Source organism: Anas platyrhynchos, chromosome 2 (assembly GCF_047663525.1).
Source record: "Anas platyrhynchos isolate ZD024472 breed Pekin duck chromosome 2, IASCAAS_PekinDuck_T2T, whole genome shotgun sequence".
NCBI lineage: Eukaryota > Metazoa > Chordata > Aves > Anseriformes > Anatidae > Anas > Anas platyrhynchos.
This window is the reverse complement of record NC_092588.1, coordinates 79,437,888-79,449,830: the sequence shown is the minus strand read 5'-3', so window position 1 is coordinate 79,449,830 and position 11,943 is coordinate 79,437,888. Positions and strand designations below refer to the sequence as shown.

General features: G+C 48.3%; 3 long non-coding RNA genes across 4 annotated transcripts; all 3 read left to right on the top strand.

The window, feature by feature from the left end:
- The first annotated feature begins 1 nt into the window (after position 1).
- LOC119715202 (uncharacterized) lies at positions 2-1,880 on the top strand. Its single transcript, XR_005262389.2, has 4 exons — positions 2-139; positions 412-532; positions 1,259-1,460; positions 1,538-1,880. It is a non-coding gene; the product is annotated as an uncharacterized lncRNA (long non-coding RNA).
- Positions 1,881-4,369: 2,489 nt separating this feature from the next.
- Positions 4,370-8,064, top strand: LOC140001929 (uncharacterized). 2 transcript variants are annotated; one of them, XR_011807737.1, is made up of 3 exons: positions 4,370-4,876; positions 6,776-6,855; positions 7,925-8,064. It is a non-coding gene; the product is annotated as an uncharacterized lncRNA (long non-coding RNA). The 2 variants fall into 2 exon arrangements; XR_011807738.1 differs by lacking the exon at positions 4,370-4,876 and adding an exon at positions 5,236-6,108.
- A 1-nt stretch (position 8,065) lies between these two features.
- Positions 8,066-9,944, top strand: LOC119715221 (uncharacterized). The gene is made up of 4 exons (XR_005262399.2): positions 8,066-8,203; positions 8,476-8,596; positions 9,323-9,524; positions 9,602-9,944. It is a non-coding gene; the product is annotated as an uncharacterized lncRNA (long non-coding RNA).
- Positions 9,945-11,943: the final 1,999 nt, after the last annotated feature.

Here is an 11,943-nt window from a genome sequence, read left to right as displayed (position 1 = left end):
AGTATCAAAGCCCTTGCTGATGAAGGTACAACAAGCTGGGGAGGCTTTGGCATTTCTGCACAACGCTGCTCCCTGACTGTCACTCCAGACTCAGATTCGGAAAGAAGCAAAGCAAGCGAGAGGAAAACTGGATGTCCTGGTAATTTTCTTTTTCTTTTCTTTCTTCATTCTTCACTTGTAAGAAAATCTAAATCTTAACCCTTTGTTTGAAAACACGGCTTTATGGAAATGCTTCTGGGTGTGCTCCTTCCCCTTGTGTGGAACCTGCTTCACCTCGCTTCAGCTCTAGGACACCTATGCACCAATTTATGCTTCCCATGATAAAGCGGCGTTCTTTCGCTATTCTTTTCTGTGATGCTTGCAGGCGAGGTTGAAAAGAGTTGTCAGTAGGATTCTTCGTTTCCTTTGCAGGATCCAAAGCTCCGTATTACCGTGGATCTTCTCCTCTGATCTGGAAAGCTTCACAGGCCAAAAGAGAATTGAGATGAAGAAGGAAATAGAGAATGCTGACCAATATTGCCAAGTGCCACCCGTAAGTTTTGGGAAAGAATCCGGTGCATTTCTGTAGTGGTAGAAAGTTCATCAAATCATCGACGTGCACTTGAAGGCAAGCAATGCTGTAAAAATGAAGAACGCAAGGCCCTGCTTAAGGACAATCTTCAGGCTGCTTCTAGATCAACAGCTTATTTGCTTCTTCCACACCCTCATCTCCGCTTGCTTAGAAGTTGTGAAGGTCGGAAGCACACTCCGCCTTTTTCATCCCCTCTGCGTATCTTTTCCCTGACAGCAACTTCTGTCTTGGCTCTTCACATCCAGCCAGAGCAGTTGCTTTGCCTCCGCAACCTGCAGGCTGACCTCTCGTGTGTACCTGTGCTGGACTGAGGGTAATGCTTGTAACGCACACAGATGCTGCATTCACTGTGACTTTTAGAAAAGAGAGCAAGAAGCTAACCTGCACAGCAGACTCTTAGGTTTCTGTATCTCTCTCTCTCTCTCTCTCTCTCTCTCTCTCTCTCTGCATATATATTTCAGTACTTATTTACTTCTTTAAAGATACCTTCAATAGAATAGATCCTTTAAGAAAGCTTACTTGTTCTTCCCCTTTCCTTGTTTTTAACGTTTGCTTTTCTAACCAATCCTTAATGTTACAACATTGGATTGATGCAGTACTCAGTCCTTAGAAGTTCTCAAAGCACATCAGTGATTTCTCTATTTCTCAACCTTTCCATCTTCATTGAGATCTCTCATCTGAATTTAGGTATGAGGTGCAGAAGAACACTGCAACCAGCTGAAGCCGTATCAGACACATGCTTCTGCTAGGAAGTCATTCCGAGGGATTCCAGGGTGTACTTTAGACAGGTTTGCTCTGGTCCTCTGGACTCAGCATCCCCAAGGGATATTTCAAAGCTCTCGGAAGGACCTGTCATTATCTCTGACACTGCAGCCTCCAGTAGGAAGGGGTAAATATTCCTTGCCCTTGTGCAAAGGAACTACTCAGTTAGCTGTTTCTAACCCAAATCTCGTTGTTGTCTTCTAGTGACAGACACCACCCGGCTAGCCAAGCTAAAGCACTGAAAATGGAAGGAGTGGGACATCTTCCAAAGCCTGCTGCTGCTTCTAAGCAGAACTGCGCTGTAGGTGGGGACACAGCAAGAGGACACGTCCAGGCCACGGTGGAACTGCAAGGCACCTGTCTGAGCCACACAACGAAGTCAGCGATTCCCAGTTGGAGACTGTTGCTCGACCAGTGACACAGCAGCTGGAGCGCTTCTGGTTGCTGCTGATGGGTTGCCGTGAATCAGCCAGGGATAGGAGCTATGAGAACGCCTGAAGCGATTTGAAGTTACCCGAAAGAAAGAAGAGAGGAGAGAAGAAGACAAGAGGGGAGGGAAGGGGAGGGAATAAAAGGAAGGGAGGGGAGGGGAAGGGAGGGGAGGGCAAGGGGAGGGTAGGATAGGATAGGATAGGATAGGATAGGATAGGATAGGATAGGATAGGATAGGATAGGATAGGATAGGATAGGATAGGATAGGATAGGATTGGGTAGGATAGGATAGGGTAGGATTGGGTAGGATAGGATAGGGTAGGGTAGGGTAGTGTAGCATAGCGTAGTGTAGCGTGTTAGAGGGGAGGGGAGCATAGGAGAGTATAGGGTAGTGTAGGGGATCGGAGTTTAGGGGAGTGTAGGGTAGGATACCGGAGGGGAGTGTAGGAGAGTGTAGGGGAGGGGGGCATAGGGTAATGTAGGGTAGTGTAGCGAAGGGGAGTGTAGGGTAGGATAGGGGAGGGGAGTGTAGGAGTGTGTAGGGTAGTACAGGGGAGGGGAGTGTAGCAGAGCGTAGGGACAGGGAGCATAGAGGAGGGGATGGTAGGGGAGGGGAGGAGATGGGAGGGGAGGGGAAGGGAGGGGAGGCAAAAGAGGGGAGGGGAGGGGATGGGAGGGGAGGGGAGGGGAGGGGAGGGGAGTGCTACCATAAATAAAATTGCCAAATACATGACATTTTGGATCTGGAGCCAAATCTTTGTGTACATGTCCTCTCCCCGTAGCCCCACGTGCTGTCCACGCACCCGAATCTGTCATACTGTTGCTCAGAAAGAACAGGGAGCATAGGGGAGGGCAGGGGAGTGGAGGGAAGGGGAAAGAGGGGATGGGAGGGGTGGGGAGCGCTACCATCAATAAAATTGCCAAATACAATGAAGGAGCAGCAGAGCCTGCAACCTCCATTCCCCAACATCCTCCAACCACCCCCCACTGCTCCGTGGGAAATAGATAGAAGAATCAAGACTGAGGTTTAGCCTGGGATGGAGGCAGTGTGGCGAGGTGGTTTTCTGTTTGGTTGGTTGGTTGGTTGGTTGGTTGGTTTTAAAGTTTTTAAATTCTCACTGTCCTACTTTGTGATCAGTTGGCAATAAATTCAATTACTCTTCCCCAAGCCAAGTCTGTTTTGTCCATGAAGCCATCTTCCAGTCCTGAAATAAGAAAGGAAACAGACCTGCAAGCACCTGTTACACAAGTGCAGGAAGAGTGACAAAGGAGGGTTTTGAGGCATGAAGTTACTGCAAGGATGCTCTGCTCTTTACTCACTTCAGTATGAAAAGCATGGCACTAGTGGGTGGTCCTTGGTGGTAGTTGTTTTTTTGTTGTTTGTTTGGTTGGTTTTTGTTTTGTCAGCTCCACCCCCCAGTATTTTGCTTGTTCTACTTGTTTTGGTGTGCCCCCATTCCCTCCCTCAAGGTAAAACATCCCTAGGGGCCATAACTTGCTGTTAGCAAACAAGATCTTGCAAAAGAGTCAAGTTAACATGGCACCACCTGCACTGGTGTATAAATAGCTCAAATATTTTCCCTCACTTTCCTGTAACTTTCCTGTAAATTGCTGGTCAGGAGATAACAAGTGGAGAAATTCAGGATAAGAGAGAGAAAGTTGTGTTTACTATTGCCCTGGAGTTTCTGTTGGTCTGGCCACGGAAATGGAGTACTCAAAATCCTCAGGACACTCATTTTTTACCAGATTTATCCTAAAACTGCAGTATTTCTAGGCCCTTGGGATTCTTATCAATTAAAACATACTTTTTCACGCACAGAAGATGCAAAAAAGTGCGTCTCCTGCAGTATGCAGACAGAGCCAGTCCTGTCTCTTGATTCCTTCTGCCTTCTGCCTGAAGAGCAGCAGACAATCGAGTTCTTGTCTTCAGTAGCTACGGCCTTAACCAACTGTGCAGTCTGTCCATTCATCCACAGAGGAGGAAAAATAGCATGGAATAACTCCTCTCCTTTGTGCTAACAGAGGAGGGTACAGCTTCCTCACTCCAACCCCACCGAGGCAAAGCAGTCAGCAGTGCACGCCAGAGCCTCTGTCTCTTCCCCGTCTCCTGATGTGCAGCTGGATCACTCTCCCTTCTAGCCCCAGGATGGCTTTCAGCACAGTCACAGAAGGGTCAGACTCACAGCTTGAGGACCCATCAGAAGAGGCTTTCACTCTTCTGCCACCACACCCCCTATACACATGCATTTTCACACATGCAAAGAGACACCATGGATTAGGGAGTTGCACAGAGAGGAGACCACACCCGTTTGCCTGCCTGCCTGCAGGTTGACACCAGTAGGGAGGTAATTCACCTCAGGAGTTTCCAGAGAGATGACAGAATATGGCCCTAGGCTCCTGCTGCTTCTTTCAGCCCTGACTCTTCAAATCCATAGGAACGCAAGAAACATTCCCAGCCAAGTGCTGCATATCTTGAAGGCTGGAGAAGCCACAGCCTTCTGCTTCATTTCATTTTAAAGATCAAGCCCAAGGTCACTCCCATAGAAGTAGTGGAAGCCGTCTGGCTGGCTTGGCTTTCTCTCCAAAGAAGACCAAATGAGAGTTGGTCCCAGGTGAGGATGAGCCCTGACAGTTCCTGCATTTTGGTTCTCCTGCAGCCCACAAAGCTCTCACTGCCTTGCCTGAATTTTAACCCCTTTGGAACCAAATCTACAGATGATCTCTGTCAATCCAAAACAGCGCTTATTCACCATGTGAACAACAAATGCCTGGCATGGTTAACAGCACTTAGGTGCAAAGGTCAGATAGATGTAGCTGCATGTTACACATTTTTAGTCTGAATAGCACAATTTATCCTTTGACTCCATTTTGCTGTCATGTGGATATCAATTTGCAATCATTTGGTCTGTCCTCCCTTTGGTGGCTTCCGTGAGAAGAATCTAGAAGCTGCCCCCCGTTAGAGAACGGCTCCACTGCTGGCCAGAGCCAAGCCAAGAAACGATGTCGCTTGTTCCTCTGGGAGAGCATATTGAAGAAAGGAGAAAAAAAAATAACAAAAAAAAGCTGTTTCCCAGGGAGAAAGAGAGGAGAAGCAGCCCTGCAGCCCCCCAGGTGAGTGCAGCAGGAGGGCAGGAGGCAGCAGCAGTTCCCCTGCGGGCTGTGCAGGGAGAGGCCCCCGGTGGAGCAGGCTGTCCCCCTGCAGCCCATGGAGCAGATCTCCACGCTGCAGCCCCCCCGTGGGTGGAGGAGCCCCCGGTGGAGCAGGTGGATGTGGCCTGGAGGAGGCTGCGGCCCATGGAGAGCCCCCGCAGGGCAGGAGCAGGCCCCGGGCCGCAGCTGCAGCCCCCCCGTGGAGAGGAGCCCCCGCAGGAGCAGGGGGTCTGGGGGGAGCTGCCGCCCAGCCGTGGGGGACCCGTGCTGGAGCAGTTTGCTCCTGGGGGATGGATGGATGGAGCCCGTGGGACGGAGCCGTGTGGGAGCAGTGCTTGAGGAGCTGCTGCCTGTGGGCAGCCCCTGCAGGATCAGCTGGGGAAGGACGGCATCCCGTGGGAGGGACCCCACGGGGAGCAGGGGCAGGGAGGGACCCTGAGGGTCACTCTGCTGAGTCTGCTTTGCCCGTCACCATACTTGTTGAGCCATCGCCCTGTCCTTATCTCAGCCCTGGAGCCCTTGGCATCGTATTTTCTCCCCCTTTCCCTTTGAGGAGGGGGAGTGAGAGAGCGGCCATGCTGGAACTCGGCTGCCCACCCGCTTCCAACCACCGCAGTTGCAAAGTCCTGGGAAAGATTTCTTTCAAGAAATTAAACAAGGTGTTTAACAAAGAAATGCAGAGTTTCCTTTTGAAGGCTTCCTGGAGGATTGGGCTTCTTTCCTATTCCCAGCTCAGAGGAAGGGAATTGTTGATTTCACCTTCTTTTTTCTGACATGGAAATCAAAGGTGAACTGCTCTACAAGGACGGGCAACGTCTCAGAATCAAGCTCTTTTGCTCTGTAGTCCTTTCGCAAGGAAAAGATTGATCACACACCTTCCTTCCACAGACGTAGGGGAGCAGAGAATAATTTGGGAACTACTCTAATTCAAGTCAGTTTGGGCATAGTGGTACTTCCCTAGCTGTTTCTGAGACAGACGCATTAGCAACAGAGAGTGTTGTGCCGTCACTGGGAGGCGCCTGCGGTGATGACTTCAGAAACAGAAGGGAATTGTGTCACCACAGCACTGTGGCAACAGCTGCCTCCGTGCACGTTTAGCTGGGAGGCACAGAGAAGGGTGCTGGATGCGATGAAACCACGTGAGGATTTGTGCATCTCCCCTTGAGGTGCACAGAGAGGGACCATGCCCTTCTGTAAGTGTTTTGATGCTTGGCTGAGGAAAAAAATGGGGTTTTGTTGTGAATGCTTCCTTGTAGTATTCTGTAGTTTGTGTCAAGTCCTTACAGAAGCCTCAAGGTTGGTACTTTGCTCAATGATGGAGCTGCACAGAGTGAGAACAGACCCAATGTACGGCTGAGGGCCTCTGCACGCTCTCTTCTTCCTACAGACGATCAACAAATAAGGGGAGACAGAGAAGAGTGTGCTGTGGTCCTCCCATAGACCGCAAGTACTAAAGCATAAACAAGAGGCTTAAGAGTCCCCCTGTCATGTTAAAATTCAGGACAGCAATGGACTTCCTCACACGGGCTGGCCTGTCGACTAGTGTCTCAGGCTGTGGCGTATGAAGATGCACTCCATCTGCTTTCAGGGTGGCAATGGCAGTGGGCAAGCTGCCTGACCTTAACATTTGTCATTTCATTTTTCACCTGAGTTTTGGTGGTTCTCCACGACTCATTCTTGGTCTAGAAAATAAATAAATAAATAAATAAATAAATAAAAGTGAATTTGGATCAAAATAAAAGGATAAAAGGATTTCCTTTCCATTAATTACATGTTCTTAACTTAACTAAAAAAAGTGAACTGCGATGAAAATAAAAGGATTTCCTTTCCATTCATTACATGTTCTTAACTTTGGAACAGATTTGGTTATTGACTTAGAAGGCAAATATCTGGCCAGACTGCAAGACTTGTGCTCGCAGCGTGGGACAGCTCTCGTAAAGGTGAGTCAGGGCAGTTTCTGGAAAACAAGACATCAGATCTCCAAAACACTTTCTTTGTGCTAATGTAGGAAGGGCGAGTAAGTGTAAAGGTAAGAGCCCAGATACCGTAAGAAGCAGAAAGTGTGAAGGAAACTTCCTTCTGGCTGATACAGCTCCATATCTAGTTGTCAAGTATGAAGAGAGCAGTGCTAAGTTTCTTGGGGAGAGGTAAAAAAGAAGAGACTGGGAGATTGTAAAAGGAAAAAGTGGGATTCCCTATTTCAGGAAATCCTAGGAACTGGAAATAGAGATTGGAAGAGTGCTTTAAGCCAAGACAGACACGTTTTAAAACTAAAACCTAGGAGTTGAATGAACCAAGAAATGAATCCATTTTGATTCTGCAGTTGTGTCCAGTGTTATCTTGGGAAATATGGTTTCCACATAAAAGGTATCTGGGGCTTGAAGTTCTCCTAAGGCCCTTCTCTGTGTATTCCCTACTGTTTGGTAAGCGCTGAGGTCACACTGCAGACAGCAGCACGTCCTCTCCCCACTACTTAGCTGTCTGTTCTCACAACACGTCTAGGAACAGAATGGCTTGGACACAACTGCGCCTAGGACCGAGTTCATTCAAGCTGGTGGACGAGGTAAAAGCTCTGGACAAGCGAAGGGGAGGGAGGGATGGGTGGACATACAATATGATCTCTTTAATCTCATTTCTCTAAGAATCCTGGCTGAGAAAACAAAACAAAACAGAATCAAAAAGAACAGAACAGAACAGAACAAATGAAGCAAGCAGCTAGCTTGCTGGAGACATTGTCTGGGAAGCAGTGAAAACACTTGCAAACAAAAACACATCAAAAGACTAACTCTTTGAGCTTAATTCTAATCCAACAGCATAACCTCAAAGTCCTGTTTCTGTTCATAACAGGCTGGTACCGTAACATGTCCCATTGGATGACTTTGCAGCATAGATGTCAGGAATGCAGCTTGGGATCCCCTCCTTCTACTCAGAGTTCACTTTGAAGGGATGAGCAAGTCATTCTTCCTGGGTTGACGGAAATCTAAAGTCTGTTTTCTAACACTCTTGCAGACGCTTCTCTGTCCATCGGCCTGTCCTGCCAACTCTGGTGTGAGTGTGAAGTTGTGGCAAGAGGGATTTCCCATTGCTATTTGAGCTGGTGATGGACACCAGCTTTCCTCGGAAATGGCTGATGTTGCTGAGGAGGCAGCAGTATCAAAGCCCTTGCTGATGAAGGTACAACAAGCTGGGGAGGCTTTGGCATTTCTGCACAACGCTGCTCCCTGACTGTCACTCCAGACTCAGATTCGGAAAGAAGCAAAGCAAGCGAGAGGAAAACTGGATGTCCTGGTAATTTTCTTTTTCTTTTCTTTCTTCATTCTTCACTTGTAAGAAAATCTAAATCTTAACCCTTTGTTTGAAAACACGGCTTTATGGAAATGCTTCTGGGTGTGCTCCTTCCCCTTGTGTGGAACCTGCTTCACCTCGCTTCAGCTCTAGGACACCTATGCACCAATTTATGCTTCCCATGATAAAGCGGCGTTCTTTCGCTATTCTTTTCTGTGATGCTTGCAGGCGAGGTTGAAAAGAGTTGTCAGTAGGATTCTTCGTTTCCTTTGCAGGATCCAAAGCTCCGTATTACCGTGGATCTTCTCCTCTGATCTGGAAAGCTTCACAGGCCAAAAGAGAATTGAGATGAAGAAGGAAATAGAGAATGCTGACCAATATTGCCAAGTGCCACCCGTAAGTTTTGGGAAAGAATCCGGTGCATTTCTGTAGTGGTAGAAAGTTCATCAAATCATCGACGTGCACTTGAAGGCAAGCAATGCTGTAAAAATGAAGAACGCAAGGCCCTGCTTAAGGACAATCTTCAGGCTGCTTCTAGATCAACAGCTTATTTGCTTCTTCCACACCCTCATCTCCGCTTGCTTAGAAGTTGTGAAGGTCGGAAGCACACTCCGCCTTTTTCATCCCCTCTGCGTATCTTTTCCCTGACAGCAACTTCTGTCTTGGCTCTTCACATCCAGCCAGAGCAGTTGCTTTGCCTCCGCAACCTGCAGGCTGACCTCTCGTGTGTACCTGTGCTGGACTGAGGGTAATGCTTGTAACGCACACAGATGCTGCATTCACTGTGACTTTTAGAAAAGAGAGCAAGAAGCTAACCTGCACAGCAGACTCTTAGGTTTCTGTATCTCTCTCTCTCTCTCTCTCTCTCTCTCTCTCTCTCTGCATATATATTTCAGTACTTATTTACTTCTTTAAAGATACCTTCAATAGAATAGATCCTTTAAGAAAGCTTACTTGTTCTTCCCCTTTCCTTGTTTTTAACGTTTGCTTTTCTAACCAATCCTTAATGTTACAACATTGGATTGATGCAGTACTCAGTCCTTAGAAGTTCTCAAAGCACATCAGTGATTTCTCTATTTCTCAACCTTTCCATCTTCATTGAGATCTCTCATCTGAATTTAGGTATGAGGTGCAGAAGAACACTGCAACCAGCTGAAGCCGTATCAGACACATGCTTCTGCTAGGAAGTCATTCCGAGGGATTCCAGGGTGTACTTTAGACAGGTTTGCTCTGGTCCTCTGGACTCAGCATCCCCAAGGGATATTTCAAAGCTCTCGGAAGGACCTGTCATTATCTCTGACACTGCAGCCTCCAGTAGGAAGGGGTAAATATTCCTTGCCCTTGTGCAAAGGAACTACTCAGTTAGCTGTTTCTAACCCAAATCTCGTTGTTGTCTTCTAGTGACAGACACCACCCGGCTAGCCAAGCTAAAGCACTGAAAATGGAAGGAGTGGGACATCTTCCAAAGCCTGCTGCTGCTTCTAAGCAGAACTGCGCTGTAGGTGGGGACACAGCAAGAGGACACGTCCAGGCCACGGTGGAACTGCAAGGCACCTGTCTGAGCCACACAACGAAGTCAGCGATTCCCAGTTGGAGACTGTTGCTCGACCAGTGACACAGCAGCTGGAGCGCTTCTGGTTGCTGCTGATGGGTTGCCGTGAATCAGCCAGGGATAGGAGCTATGAGAACGCCTGAAGCGATTTGAAGTTACCCGAAAGAAAGAAGAGAGGAGAGAAGAAGACAAGAGGGGAGGGAAGGGGAGGGAATAAAAGGAAGGGAGGGGAGGGGAAGGGAGGGGAGGGCAAGGGGAGGGTAGGATAGGATAGGATAGGATAGGATAGGATAGGATAGGATAGGATAGGATAGGATAGGATAGGATAGGATAGGATAGGATAGGATTGGGTAGGATAGGATAGGGTAGGATTGGGTAGGATAGGATAGGGTAGGGTAGGGTAGTGTAGCATAGCGTAGTGTAGCGTGTTAGAGGGGAGGGGAGCATAGGAGAGTATAGGGTAGTGTAGGGGATCGGAGTTTAGGGGAGTGTAGGGTAGGATACCGGAGGGGAGTGTAGGAGAGTGTAGGGGAGGGGGGCATAGGGTAATGTAGGGTAGTGTAGCGAAGGGGAGTGTAGGGTAGGATAGGGGAGGGGAGTGTAGGAGTGTGTAGGGTAGTACAGGGGAGGGGAGTGTAGCAGAGCGTAGGGACAGGGAGCATAGAGGAGGGGATGGTAGGGGAGGGGAGGAGATGGGAGGGGAGGGGAAGGGAGGGGAGGCAAAAGAGGGGAGGGGAGGGGATGGGAGGGGAGGGGAGGGGAGGGGAGGGGAGTGCTACCATAAATAAAATTGCCAAATACATGACATTTTGGATCTGGAGCCAAATCTTTGTGTACATGTCCTCTCCCCGTAGCCCCACGTGCTGTCCACGCACCCGAATCTGTCATACTGTTGCTCAGAAAGAACAGGGAGCATAGGGGAGGGCAGGGGAGTGGAGGGAAGGGGAAAGAGGGGATGGGAGGGGTGGGGAGCGCTACCATCAATAAAATTGCCAAATACAATGAAGGAGCAGCAGAGCCTGCAACCTCCATTCCCCAACATCCTCCAACCACCCCCCACTGCTCCGTGGGAAATAGATAGAAGAATCAAGACTGAGGTTTAGCCTGGGATGGAGGCAGTGTGGCGAGGTGGTTTTCTGTTTGGTTGGTTGGTTGGTTGGTTGGTTGGTTTTAAAGTTTTTAAATTCTCACTGTCCTACTTTGTGATCAGTTGGCAATAAATTCAATTACTCTTCCCCAAGCCAAGTCTGTTTTGTCCATGAAGCCATCTTCCAGTCCTGAAATAAGAAAGGAAACAGACCTGCAAGCACCTGTTACACAAGTGCAGGAAGAGTGACAAAGGAGGGTTTTGAGGCATGAAGTTACTGCAAGGATGCTCTGCTCTTTACTCACTTCAGTATGAAAAGCATGGCACTAGTGGGTGGTCCTTGGTGGTAGTTGTTTTTTTGTTGTTTGTTTGGTTGGTTTTTGTTTTGTCAGCTCCACCCCCCAGTATTTTGCTTGTTCTACTTGTTTTGGTGTGCCCCCATTCCCTCCCTCAAGGTAAAACATCCCTAGGGGCCATAACTTGCTGTTAGCAAACAAGATCTTGCAAAAGAGTCAAGTTAACATGGCACCACCTGCACTGGTGTATAAATAGCTCAAATATTTTCCCTCACTTTCCTGTAACTTTCCTGTAAATTGCTGGTCAGGAGATAACAAGTGGAGAAATTCAGGATAAGAGAGAGAAAGTTGTGTTTACTATTGCCCTGGAGTTTCTGTTGGTCTGGCCACGGAAATGGAGTACTCAAAATCCTCAGGACACTCATTTTTTACCAGATTTATCCTAAAACTGCAGTATTTCTAGGCCCTTGGGATTCTTATCAATTAAAACATACTTTTTCACGCACAGAAGATGCAAAAAAGTGCGTCTCCTGCAGTATGCAGACAGAGCCAGTCCTGTCTCTTGATTCCTTCTGCCTTCTGCCTGAAGAGCAGCAGACAATCGAGTTCTTGTCTTCAGTAGCTACGGCCTTAACCAACTGTGCAGTCTGTCCATTCATCCACAGAGGAGGAAAAATAGCATGGAATAACTCCTCTCCTTTGTGCTAACAGAGGAGGGTACAGCTTCCTCACTCCAACCCCACCGAGGCAAAGCAGTCAGCAGTGCACGCCAGAGCCTCTGTCTCTTCCCCGTCTCCTGATGTGCAGC